General features: G+C 45.9%; 1 protein-coding gene across 2 annotated transcripts in view; it reads right to left on the bottom strand.

Annotated features, from left to right (window-relative positions):
• Positions 1–12,641, bottom strand: part of TRIM2 (tripartite motif containing 2) — a 125,027-nt gene extending 112,386 nt beyond the window's left edge. Inside the window, exon 1 of one of the 2 annotated variants that reach the window (XM_070415337.1) lies at positions 12,362–12,641. The gene's annotated coding sequence lies outside the window, so the exon portion shown is untranslated. The remainder of the gene's footprint in view (positions 1–12,361) is intronic. The other variant, XM_070415336.1, reaches the window with a different exon arrangement.
• Positions 12,642–14,037: the final 1,396 nt, after the last annotated feature.

The following is a 14,037-nucleotide window of genomic DNA, read 5'->3' as shown; positions in this document are numbered from 1 at the left end:
AACAACTTAGCATTATGCCAGATGGTTTTCTTAACAAACATAATATTAACTGTTTATTAAAACAACATAATGTGTGGTAATTTGTAATTTATTTTACCTTCCTACCAATAACACATCATGGATAACTCTTCTTATGGAAATATTTAGTTCTATAAGCCCATTTTGGGGTCTGTGGTTGCAAAGTATGCTGTTTATGGATGTAGTTGCTTTATTTAATCAATCCCCTAATGCAGGTAAAGTAATATTATAAACAAATGCAAAAAGAAAAAAAGCCATCCTTCTACATATACCTTTGCCAATGTTTCCTATTTAAAATGTTTTCTTACATATGTGTAGCTGGTTATATTTTCCCCTGTTTTTTTAAAAATCACGATAGATAAATCAAGAATTTAAGTAAACGAGAAGGAAATTGGCAAATGAGCCTTGGAAAGTATGCTTTTACTGGTATACTCTGTATTATTCAATTGCTTGCATATTTTGTCATTTTCTCTGCTTCTGAGCTAGACAATCTGCAGGAGAGAAATTCTGGGTGGAAGGTTTTAGAACCGCTTTCTTCAGCCCTGGCAAACCTGGGCCCCTTTGGGGACAGAACCTGGGGCCTGTCTCCTTTTCCCTAAATTGTGTTGTTTGTGAAGGTTTGACCACAGTGTGTCTGCACCCCTCCTCTCCTGCACTTTTCTCCAGGCAGTTCCTTCTCCTATTCCTTTCTCACTGTGAAAGATGATGGGTTCTCTGCACCCCACAATCTTTTACTTATCCCAGAGGCAAAGGGAATTTAAGAGCTGAGAAATTGCCATGTCAATTCTAAGCATGGCAGTGAACTGAAAACAAATAAAGACTTCAAGGATAAAGTCAAATATAAAAACTGAATAGCACTTCTACACAAACATTGTTCTTTCTCATTTTGTTGCATAGCTTTGATCCTTTTATAACAAAATTTTCATTCAGGACTTCTTTCCACATTGCGATGTGCCATTGCATCATCCTTAGGTCATGGTACATATTTTCAATGGCCTATTTGTTTAGCGATTCCTCCCCCCTCTTCTTATTGTCAAAATCTGAGAACAATGGATTACTTCAATGGGAAACACCATACCATCTCTGGAGAAAAATCATGTGTGAAGTTGTATTCTTTTGTGCTTTCATAGTTTTGGTTGTGTGTTATAAAAGAAAGCACTTAAAAAATACAAAATAGCCCAGGTTAAACAGAAATAAAAAGCCAAACGTTCTCTTTTCCTTACTGGGCATTTACTGTTCACCTTAGCATGGAGTCACCAACTGCAGGGCTTAGGGAACTTGACTGAGGTCCGATAACTCAGTACCTAGTGGAGCCAAGATTTGAACCCTTGCCCAGTTGGTGTGGCTCAGTGAACCAGGAGGTCACGATTTCATTCCTGGTCAGGGCACATGCCAGGTTTTGGACTTGATCCCCAGTAGGGGGCATGCAAGAGGCAGCCAATCAGTGATTCTCTCTCTTCATTGATGTTTCTATCTCTTTCCCCCTCTCCCATCTTCTCTGAAATCAATAAAAACATATTTTTTGAAAAAAGATTTGAGCCCAAACAGGATATTAAAAAAAATAAAAGAATGGGGATGACACCTTAGAAATTAAAAATTTTAGAACAAAAGATCTCAATAGCAGAAAAGATAATAACATTAGAAAATCAATTGAAGTGATGTAATGTTTAACTAACTGGAGTTCCAGAAGAAAAAGACAGAGGAAAATAAAAGGGGAGAAATTAACAAAATGAAAATAGAGGCATCTTCTCAGAAACCAAAGGCATGAGTTTCCACGTTAAAAAGGCCAAATGGTCAAAATAGTTCATGAAAACAACAATACTCAACTCATAGCAAATCAGGATATATAGGAAGACAAAAACAGTTGACATGGAAGGAAATGGACAAAGGGGATGACGAAGTAGAGACCGTCAATAGTAGAGACTAGAGGGCAGTGCAGCAGCCTTCAAAATTCTGAGAAAAATTGATTTTCACCTGGGGATTCTATACTCAGCCAAACTATGATGTAGGCAGAATAAAGGCATTGCATATATCCAAAGACTCGAATATTACCTTGTATGTACTCTTTCTTAAGAAACCAGTGGAGATATATTTCAGAAAAACAGAATCAAGTCAAGAAAGGAAAAAAATAAAAGACTTTGAGGTCCAAGAAAAGAGAATATAAACCTAAAACAGGAGAGTGGGAATGACAGAAACAAGTCTCAAAACAAAAGCACAGTAAAGGTGAGGAAAAACAGTCCAAATTGGAGTGGTACCAAGGCCATGAAAAAAAAAAAAAAAAAAGAAGATCAGTTATCATGGGACATATCTGCTGCAGCATTTGAAAAACAAAACAATAGTCCTCTAGAAAACCTAATGCAAGAAATGAAGTTACTGTTCTCTAGGTAAAACACATTGAAGTCTATAATAGGGAACATAATTGTAATAAACTATTTGGCTCAGCGTTGACAATATTTATGTGGTTTTAATAACCTATATAGTGATTTAGCCAAGACTTGTGCTATAAGTTGCAGGGAAGGAAAGAGAGAAAACTGAGTGTAGACGAGGAAGCTAAAATCTCATCTACTGTGACTGAGGGCCAATAGATAACACCTAAGTGGATTAATAAGTAGTACAGATATATCAAGGAAGCCTCAGGAAGGGTATATGAGAGGCTGGTGAGACTGTTGCCAACCTCCATGATCGTGTGAGCCAATTCTTTACAACAAACAAACAAACATCTCATTGGTCCGGTTCCGCTGGAGAACATCGACTAATACATTTATTCACACTAATATTTTTTAATGCAGGCTATATGCCAAGCAATAAACTAAGTGCCAGGATAAAGAGTTAAAACTACAGTCCATACCCTGAAGGATTTAGGGATTTGGCAATTATGCAAAAAAAACAAATAGTTTCTCCTGAGAGTGGGTTGGCCCCACAGAGAGAGAATGTGCATATGCATTTCATTAGGGAGTTTGAGGCTTCATTGGGCTTATTCATGGTTAAAGCCTGACCAAGTTTACTTAAGCACATGGTTTTTCCAGTCTTGCTTTATCTGTTGTTTTTTTTTTCCCCCCCCAGCGGATGGAAGGTTCCAGGGAAATACTACAAATTTCCACTCCCTAATAATGTCATCTGTAGAGGACACAGTGCCTTTATTGGCTTGTGGTCCCTGGAGCAACCCTATTTACCTACCCTTTTGTGTGGGTCTTTACCACCTTGGAATACCGTCCACTATTCAGTAACCTAGGAAATTTGTTGGACCTGCCTTCTAGTGGTTGGCTTGTGAGAACTACCTGTAGATGATACAAAAAACAACTTACAAGCATATGGCCTTGTCTGTGAGGCTTCTTTGAGCATAAACCACTCACTAATGAGGGAACTCTAATGAAACTCAGACTGGGGAACAGAATATTCCAAGGGATCCTGCTGTGCACAATGTAATGTGGAGAATATCCTGGAAAGAGCAATGGCTTTGAAGTCAGGCAGGTCGGAGTCAACTCCTGTGCCATCTTCTTCTTCGCGGGTGACCTTGGGAGATTTAGTCAACCTCTCTGAGCTCTGGTTTTCATACCTCTAAAAAGGAGGTCAACAATACCTTGTCACAGGCTCCCTGTTAGGACTGCATGGGATCATGTCCGTACAGTGACAAGGACAGTGCCTGCCACCTGGGACACAAGGGCAGTCGTCGGAGGTGGCTTTTAAACATGGAGCGCTGGCGGATCTCTGATCCATCTCTGCGCTAGTAAAAGCAGTAGGGGTTGGTTATAAACATGTGCCTGCAAAGTCTTTCTGTATAAAGGAAAGAGTACAGTCATCATTTCAAAATTCTGGATTGAGCTTTTAGAACAAAGGACCTAGTTTAGTTCCAAGTACAACAAAATCTTTGTTACTCAGAATACTAGAGAATGGGCCATAAATAGATGGCTCAAGCATCTGGCCAGTAACGAGATAATTCACATTGGCAAGAGGATCGTGCCTGGTCCCCCTCTTCCTCCTTCCAAACATAAATGTGAATGAAAGAACAGAAGATGGAAGGTCTTATTGTCTGTGAGGCAGAAAGCTAGCCTCCAAATCTCCCTATACCCTTAAAAAATAAAGCCTGGAAAACAACCATCCTCTAAAAATCCAAATATAAAACTGCTTTGTTTACCTTTGGGGAAGCTAATGAGCTCAGTGAGTTTTGCTGGCTTATCTCAGAAATGCTTATTCCTGGAACCTTGGCAAGGGGGGAGTGTCAGATAACAGGGCTTACTCAGCTCAGTGATTACGTTTAACAAAGAAATTAGGAAAGGAGGGAAGAGGAGAGAGGGGAGAAAATGTTCACGCAAAAGGGTCGTAAAAAGATGTGTCAAAACCACAGCGTGAAGATCACAACTGACTCATATTCTAAAAATTGCACTAAACTGTTCTAGAAAGTTGTAACATCGAAATATAACAATGGAAACATAGTACTCATTGCCAAACCAAAGGATAATAAAGTTGTAGTTTTCACTTAAAATAGCAAAAATAAAGGGTTGTTGGAACATGTTCAAGAAGAGGAATATTCTAGTGGAAATTAGGTGATCGCATACTAACATTAATAGAAATTTTTGAGTTTTTAATTTTCACAAAGTTCATCTCTCACAGAAGTAACGGGCTGGCACGGCTTGTTACATCATTAGACTCACAGCTACTATCAGTTGTCCGGAAAGGCTGGAGGCTGTGTGGTGCTGACCATGGACCACACAGTTTACAGACAAACCATCTTGGGAGCCAGTCGTCTAATAGATTTTGAGGAGTGGATTTAAATTCTGATTAACTTGTTCAAGTGTTAAAGTTTGAATTATATTGCAACACTCCGAGCTCCCCTCCCTCCCCCCCCCCCCCCCCCCCCAGAAAAAAAGAAGAAGAAAAATCCAAGCAGAGATTCAAATGGTCACACAGGAATATGTAAAAATTCAGTGAGCTTTTTGGATAAGTGGTACAAGAAAGCCTTCATTTCCTAAAGATTCCATATTGTCTTGGGAGCAAGTTCTACGTCCTCATTCTGATATTGAAGTTGGGTAGAGTCTCATCTTAGGTCTTTGGCTAACAATGTTCATCACAGGTCAATCACCTGTGTGCCATGAACCATGCTGGGCCCTCTACATCCATTCTCTATATTCCTTAAAATAATGCAATGGTTGCCCCCAGTGACAGATGAGGAAACAGAGACTCTGCGTGCTAAGCAAATTGCTCACACACCTTTAGGATACAAATCCTAGTCTGCTGACTCCAGGAAGAAGGCCTGTCTTCTTTATCCCCATTAACCACCAAAGTGAGTTGCCAAATCCATGCCCTTTGAGCCACTGCTTAAGCTGTTTGCCTTTAGTTGAAAAATGCCTCCACCTTCTCTGCTTACTTTTCCAGTTCTAGACCATTCCTCCAAGCTTGGAGCCGCCATGGAGGGCCCCGATTACACCGCAAACACCAGTGTCCCCCTCCCAGCCTGGACACAGAACAGACTACATGCCACTTGTTTCAGCTTTGGATCAGTCAGTCCAGCCCTCCACCTAATGCTTCCTTTGTTATAATCTTAGTTTCTGTGTGTGTGTAAGCTTTCTTCTAACCACGATGGCAAGAGCTGGTCTTATTTTATTTGTCTTAAATATATTTTTTATTGATTTCAGAGAGGAGGGGAGAGGGAGAGAGAGAGAGAAACATCAATGATGAGAGAGAACCAAACTGTGATCTCCTAGTTCATAGGTCAACGCTCAACCACTGAGCCACACCAGGAAGGCATGAGCTGGTCTTTTTTAAATGATCATACTCTTTCTTCTTTATGCTCAGTAGGAGAAACAGTAATTATTTAATAGATTTAATTTAAAATTTCCTGCATTTTTGTTGCCCACTGTATCTAACTATACATTAGAAGGATAACTTACTGTTTGGTTTGATGATGAGAACAATCTACTCTAAAATAAAAGAAAATTTCCAATGGAATTGCTGTGTTTGAGCTTTACTCATATTCTTTTTTTTTTTTTTTTTTAAATATATTCCACTGACTCTTTACAGAGAGGAAGGGAGAGAGATAGAGAGCCAGAAACATCGATGAGAGAGAAACATCGACCAGCTGCCTCCTGCACATCTCCCACTGGAGATGTGCCCGCAACCCAGGCACATGCCCTTGACCAGAATCAAACCCGGGACCCCTCAGTCCGCAGGCTGACGCTCTATCCACTGAGCCAAACCGGCTTCGGCTTTACTCATATTCTTATTAATCTCATATAACAAGAATCTTTGATTATGCAGGACGGAGATGGGTTGAATAGTCATGAATATACAGCTGCATTTTAGACAACAGTATCAGATTTCCCCTTACTTTTTCTCCACCACCATGAAGAAGTTCAAAAGAATGAAGTTTTGCCTTCTCTCTCTGTCCCTGGACATACTTAACTAGAGTTCTCTTAAGAGTAAATTTGCCAGAAAGAGCCAACAGGGCATAATGGTGAGGCAACTGGACATAATATCTTCAGGAAAAACACAAGTTGTTTGTGTAAACCCTGGTAGACAGCCCATTGACCAGGACTCTCCACAGGCAACCTGTCATTATGAAGCGAGAAATGGGCAGAACTTGATGTTCCGGGCACGGGGGCAAGGGACTTGACATACTTAACAATCAGCCTGGACTATGGCAGGAAGAAAGACAAACATCAGGTAAGGCTGATTCCCAAGGACACTCTGTATGTATATTGGTCCCATCACTGCCTGGAGGATGGAGTAGGAGGAGTCATGCATAAAAGCCATTCCAGGGACACAGCCTGTAGAGTTGTCTGAAGTGAGTCAGACCCTCAGACAGGCCTTGAAACATCCACCTTCCATCCTGGTCCTCCAAAGCCGGCCCCCAGCTGGTGGCACAGTCTGATGGGATAGTGTGTGTTCATCTAGGATTTCAGTAAAAGAATCTACCACTGTTTCCATGCAGTCATTAGGAGAGAAAAGATTATGCCGGGGTGGCCCTGGCTGGTTTGACTCAGTGGTTAGAGTGTTAGCCCATGGACTGGAGGGTCTCGGGTTCGATTCCCCATTAAGGGCATGTACCTCAGATGCAGGTTTGATCCCCGGCCGTGGTAGGGGAGCATGCGGGAGGTAACCAATCGATGTGTCTCTCTCGTGTTGATGTTTCTCTCTCTCCCCCTGCCCCACCCTCCCTTCCACTCTGTCTGAAAATCAATGGAAAAAATATCCTCAGGTGAGGATTAAAAAAGGAGAAGATTATGCCAGGGTGGAGGGTCTGTGCTTCAGCCTAAGGCCTTGGCAGCTTCATATTCAGGCTGGGGTGGCGTTTACCTCTCCAAGAAACACATTTCCAGCCAAGTACCTGAATCTCTATTTCCTTCTCTTTCCCCTGGACCAGTGGTTCTCAACCTTCCTAATGCCACGACCCTTTAATACAGTGCCTCATGTTGTGGTGACCCCCAATTTCATTGTTACAAATTGAACATAACTAAAGCATAGTGATTAATCACAAAAACAATATGTAATTATATATGTGTTTTCCGATGGTCTTAGGCGACTCCTGTGAAAGGGTCATTCGACACCCAAAGGGGTCTCGACCCACAGGTTGAGAACCACTGCCCTGGACTGTTTCCACATTCTAACTTCAAACTCTCCTTCCTGTCTCATCGATAGTAACATGTTTGGATCACAGATGCTGCTTTTTCAACTTGGAGAACCGAGGGGCTGGCAAAAGGATAGAAGGCACATAGCCATGGCGCTGGGAGCATTTCCATCACAGTAGATGGGAGCCTGGCATCGGTTTAGTCACTGGCTCTGCTGGCTTACCCCGAGCCCATGGGAAGTGAAAGCAGGCAGTGCTGTGGGATGCTGACTGCAGCAATGCACAGTGCCACCCTGCTTAACAGAGCTGCTTTGGACAAAGCTGGCCTCTGCCCAGCACCCTGGGGTAAGTGCCCACCAGGCCTGCACGGGTCTCCGGGGCAGCCTGCAAGGCTCTCCGTGCCTCATCACCGGGAAGGAGGGAGGTGCCACCCTGGTGTTAGTTCTACAGTGGGATCAGCAGCCAGAGAGAAGCAGGTGCTTTGCCTTCCTGTTACTGGGCCTGTCCCCAACATCCAAACAAAACAACAGCAGCCCTAACCCAGAGGAGAGGCAGGGAGGACCCAGCCGTCACAGTTTTAGGTCTTCTGAATTTTTCTACGTCTAGCAAACAAGTTCTTAACCATGGAAAGTGGTGTTGAATGCCTCCTCTTTGCTCAGGGAGCTTAGGGAAGACTAGAGGAAGATGAAAAGATATGGGAACTGGGAACTTTTGAAATCATGCTTCAGCATTGGTGCTGCTTGCCTGCCTGGACAATCTGTGGTCCCCTCTTCCCCAACTCACGAGGCACCAGAAGGGAGCTCCAGAGCAGTTCCCAGGCATCGCATCGAAGGATCAAGCCTCGCAGGCCCCATTCACCCTTCTCTAGCACACCAGCAGAGAGCGCTGAGTGCTCCCTATGGGGGAGAGGGCAGGCATGGTCACCTCCTACCTCGGGGGTCCATGGTTACTATCCCAATCTCTAGTGGCCACCCTTCCTAACTTGCAGGAGAAGGTTAGGGAACTAGAGAATTTTTCTCATTCAAATAATCCAGAGAGAGCTATCAAAGGGTACACACTCAGCCAGAAAGACATGAGCCTTCAGAAAGAAGGAGGCGAAGGAATATTTAAGTTAAACAGAAAGCATTAAACAACAACAAATACAGAACTCAATGGCCCAGGAAGAACTGGTAGCTCAGCCCTGCTCCTCCCCCACAGAGAAGGAAAAGTCCAGTCCTGTGGGCACCTTCCACAGGTGTGTTTTGTTTGGCAAGCACTATATATACAGAGTATCTATATCTATATCTATATCTATATCTATATCTATATCTATATCTATCTATCTATTCCATTGATTTTTAGAGAGAGGAAGGGGAGAGGCAGAGAGAGAAACATTGATCGGTTGAGGATGGAACCCACAACCTGGGTATGTTCCCTGACTGGGAACCAATCTGGTGACCTTTCAGTAAATGGGATATGGGATGATGCTCCAACTAACTGAGCCGCCCGGATTAGGATTACACAATCCTATATAATAAAGAGGTAATATGCAAATTGACCATCACTCCAACACACAAGATGGCCCCCCCCCATGTGGACACAAGATGGCTGGCAGTGGAGGGCAGTTGTGGGTGACCAGGCCAGCAGGGGAGGGCAGTTGTGGGTGACCAGGCCAGCAGGGGAGGGCAGTTGGGGGAGGGGCCAGGCCTGCAGGGGAGGGCAGTTGCGGGGGACAAGGCCGGCAGGGGAGGACAGTTAGGGGTGACCAGGCTGGCAGGGGAGTGGTTAGGGGGCAATCAGGCAGGCAGGCAGGAGAGCAGTTGGGAGTCAACAGTACTGGATTGTGAAAGGGATGTCCAACTGCCCATTTAGGCCTGATCCTGGTGGAACATTCCTCAAGGGGTCCCAGATTGGAGAGGGTGCAGGCTGGGCTGAGGGACACCCTCACCCATGCACAAATTTTGTGCACCAGGCCTCTAGTATACTTTTAAATGTTTTACTCCTAATTAATTGCTAACCTTGATAAAGCAGATCTGGTAAAGTTGGCTGACATCCAGGTGTGGATCACAGCTGCCCTCTGCAGGTAACTCCACATCAGCCCCGGGCCCTCCTTGTTGCCTGCTCCCTGCTGGCCTCTGCAGCCTCAGACTTTGCCTCTCAGGTAAGACCAGTGTTTCTCTACCCAGTGTTTCACCTAGGGAGCTCCGACAAAATATCCACACCTGTGCTCAGACCAGGTGAGTCAGAATCTGGGCCTGGGGAGAGACCCAGGACTCAGATGGGTTTTATAGTTCTCAGGTGATTCTAATGTTAGGTTTAGGAATGGCGAAGGCTAGATTAGGAAGGACAGACAATAAATTATTCTCTTCACAAAGCTCCTCAGTGGCTCATGTCACTCTTTCACCATCTTTGAAATTTTTTATTATATCCTATCAAAATTCTGGTTTTCTCCTATTCCATTCTTCTCAGCACATCACACAGCCTCAGGGTGTCTTTTTTTTTTTTCTTCTCTTCTTTCTGTTTCATTCCGTTATTTTGGGCCCTCCATTCTGATCCCCCCCCTTCAGTTTCTCCACTTTCTTTTTCAAGTACAATGGACAAAATTAGAAACAATACTCCACCCATTAGTTTATTAGAGTAGAATCCAGTAGAGGTGTTTATTTCTGGTTCTATCATGTTATAGTTAATATCTCAGGATCACATTAATTCCTTTTCACAATGCTTTCTTTTTCTTTCTTCTTCTTCTTCTTCTTCTTTTTTAGCCTTATCATTATCTAGTTTTAGTTAACAAGGAACTCATTTGCAAAAACCCAAAAAACCACACTCCAGGATGGAAAACCAAGATTTGGGGCAAAATTAAAGCACAAATATCAAGCCTCATTTTCTAGTTATGGCCCTTTCCCCAGGGCCATAACTGATATGTAAAATCAATAGGGTTATATGCATAGTCATAATAGTTTTAGTTTTTTTAAAAAAATTTTTTTTATTGATTTCAGAGAGGGAGAGTGAGAAAAACAATCATTGATGAGAGACATCAATGATGAGAAAGAATCATTGATCTGCTGTCTCCTGCATGTCCCCCCACTGGGGATCGAGCCCACAACCCTGGCATGTGCCCTGATTGGGAATCGAACTATCACCTTCCGGTTCATAGGTCAATGCTCAAGCACTGAGCCACGCCAGCTGGGCAAGTTCTTTAACTTATGAATCAATTTACAACCAATAGGTTAGCCAGTTTGGGGGCAATTTCTAAGCTAATTTGATAATTTTTTCTGGGGGTTGTTATTTAAGGTTTTCCCATTTTGCATTTTTTTCTCTTCCCTACTTGGCACTCATCAAGCCAATTCTCAACTGTCAGGTTATAACAGAAAAGCTGTTTAGTGGAAGATGGAATTGGAAGACTAGCACAAATCTTAGCCCATCTCTATAAGAGATCGCTTTGCTATACCCACTTTACAGATTATAAAACTGAGGCCTGGAAAGCTTAAACAGCTGACCCATAGTTGATGGCCCACACGCCCAATTTCACCTGAGTCCCGGCTCAGGCAGCCCCTTAGTGAAGGTGAAGCCTCAGAGAAGCCAGGAGTCAGGCTTTAGATCTGGCAGGAGCACAGACTGTATCTCCATATCACACACTCGGGGCTGCACCAGATGGACATGGAAATGCACACGAAACACTGCACAAGACATTCTGGAGCCAACCGTCGCTGTTCGAGGCTCCTTGGAACCCCTAGGGAAAAGCCAAGCTTTTTCCACAAATACATACACCCTGGAAAGACCCTTACATGATGCGAGCTCTGAAAAACTGAAAATCTAGTCCAGAAATAAAATATAAAAACATTAAACTTCAAGATCCCCTGTAGCAATCCCTGGGGAAAAACCACACCCTCATGCTTTGGGGAGAAAGGAGAGAACTGAGGTCCTTTCTATGACGGGTCTCCATAAAAGTGTCTGCCCTGTTAGAATACAATATGTGAGGAGGGGAAAGGAAGGCATGAGCTCCAGACTCTAAATCCCAAAGGCTCTGAGATCCCAAAGGAGCACGGAGGCAAGGCGCGTGGCGCTCCCGCAGCCACGCCCAGGTCCCTGCAGGACTGGCCACCGCGCACAAAGGTCCCCCTGGGCGGGCGGGAAAACAAGGCCTAGCCTCATTGTTTCACCCCAGCCATAAAATGCAGCTTCTCCCCTTTCTCAAAAAGGACCTGAGGGGCTGGGGCCGGGCAGAGCCACACGGGCTGCCTAGGCCCAAGATTCTTTGTGCATCCGTCCCTGAAACCCGGGACCCGTGCCCCAGCCATGCGCTAGAGACGGGCGCTCAAATCCCGTCCTGCAGAGTTGTCCCCTCCTGGTCGCGCCAGCGAGTGCCACCTCTGGACTCGGCGACGCGCGTGGCAAGGTCACCCGCTGCCAGATCCCCACGCCCGCGCCCCGGCCTCTCCTCGCGCCGCCTTTGCATCCCCGCCACCCGCTGGCCGGACGCCCCAGGAGCCCAGTCGCCGGCCCGCAGCGCGGAGCCGCGGCTACTCACGTTTCCAGTTGTGTCCTGGAGGTGCGCGCACTCCCGCGCCAGGTGAGTAGCGAGAGAGCGAGCTGTGAGCCCGGCAGGGAGCAGCAGGCCGTGAGCGCACGCCTCTCCTGCAAGCTCACCCAAAACGCTCCCCGGGCGCCCGCGCAGCTGCCAGGTTTAATAACTGTGTCAGACAGACAGCCCCTCCTCCCCATAAAGAGACACAAAGATGACACAACCGGGGGGCTAATGTTCCTCCCCACCCACCCCACGTTCAACCGCAGGCACCCTACCTCGGCCCCAGCGCTGCCGCCGCTGCGGTGACTGTGCCAGGACCGACCAGGCAAGGTTCAAATGCCAGCCTTGACCTAGGAATTCTCCAGGAACCCCAGATGCTTCCTGTCCGCGAGGAGCGCGACCTGATCCTCTTCCCAGCGGTATTTACGAGACCAGAGGCGAGTGCGCTTCCAGTTAACCTCCCGAACCTGCGTCTCAAATGTAAAGGGGATTTACTGGCCTTAAAGGAGCGCCGCGGACCTTAGTCCTGCCTCTGCTGGACTGCGGGCAGGGGCGGGATGCCCGGGCACTATGCAGAGCGCGGAAGCTCAGGGAACGGCTCCCCTCGCCCACCAACGCCCCCGCCTCTCCGGAGCACTCCGGCCAACAGAACCTTACTGTCTGGGGGGCTCGTTGGCAGATCTTCCGGGACCTGGACCATCTCCAAAGTGTGCACAGCTCCTAGAGAGTGGCTGGATTTTATCAAGCCGGAAGGAATTAGTGGTCTGTTTTGCAAGTGAAAGTGTTTTATAAAAAAATACAGTGCATGTCAGGGAGGCAGGGCGCACAGCAGCCGGCCTGCCACGCTCGCGGCCTCTGGGGCCCTGCCTGCCGCAGGGCTAGTCCCTGCGCCGCGGAGCCCGCGCACCTGCCTCTGCTGGGAGTGGTTTCCGTGGAAACTCCGGAGAGCCGGTCCTCCCTTCCCCAACGCTGTTACCCTGACAACTGCGGCCTAGCATTCCCCGGTCCAGGGAAGGATGTCAGTGGAAGCCTGTTTTAAATCACAGATTCAAAGAGATTCTCGAGGGTGGTAGGACAGGAATAGGAGGGAGGAGATATCTGGGCATGGAGGCAGAGCCGCGTCTAGTCTGTCCGTGGGTGAGGATAAGTGCACTACACAGATCCCGGGGTACCTCATCGCTCCCCCCCCAAGATAATTCATACATGATTTTAGAATGAATTCCATCATTCCCTTCAGCATATCCACCTTTCTCTATTCTGCTTAGGATACTATTTAAAAGTTATTTTGCACAGACTGAGCACTAACTAGCTCCCGGGTGGGAGTGAGGAGAGGCCTCTGAAGATGTGTGGAGCAGAGGGGAGACCGCAGGAAGAATATTTGACTGTGAGGCTCTTCTTCCTGCACAGAAACCCCAGAACTGTCTGGAATGCAACCTTGAACCATCAGACTAGAATACACACAAGGTTACGAAAATTAAACTCATTATTTCAGGTGAAGGGTTGGGTGGGGAACAAAAAAGGGTAGATGAGACTATCCATATACTAGTATGTTAAAAATTTAAATATCCATATGCCATCTTCTTATATTTGGGTGTGGCATTTTATATTCATCAAGCCATGAATAGGAACGAAAGACGAAAGTGAAACAAGTTAATGAGCTTTGTGCAAGGCATAACAGGACGGTACACACATGTCCCATATTGGTTTCTTCTTATTATAAACTAGAGGCCCAGTGCACGACATTCATGCACTGGCAGGGTGGGGGTGGTCCCTCAGCCCGGCCTGCCCCCTCTCACAGTCCGGGAGCCCTCGGGGGATGTCCGACTGACAGCCGTGAGTCTGACTTCCTTAGCACTGCCGTGGAGGGGGGAAAGGCTCCTGCCACCACTGCTTCGCTTGCCAGCCATGAGCCGAGCTCAGGACTTTGGGCCTAGTGGCGCTCCCCCTATTG

The sequence above is a fragment of the Myotis yumanensis genome, unplaced genomic scaffold (assembly GCF_028538775.1).
Source record: "Myotis yumanensis isolate MYYU_CA2020_CCGP unplaced genomic scaffold, mMyoYum1.0.hap1 SCAF_5, whole genome shotgun sequence".
NCBI classification, from domain to species: Eukaryota; Metazoa; Chordata; class Mammalia; order Chiroptera; family Vespertilionidae; genus Myotis; species Myotis yumanensis.
Note: the sequence above shows the minus strand (reverse complement) of the source record. Positions and strands in the feature narration are given on the sequence as shown.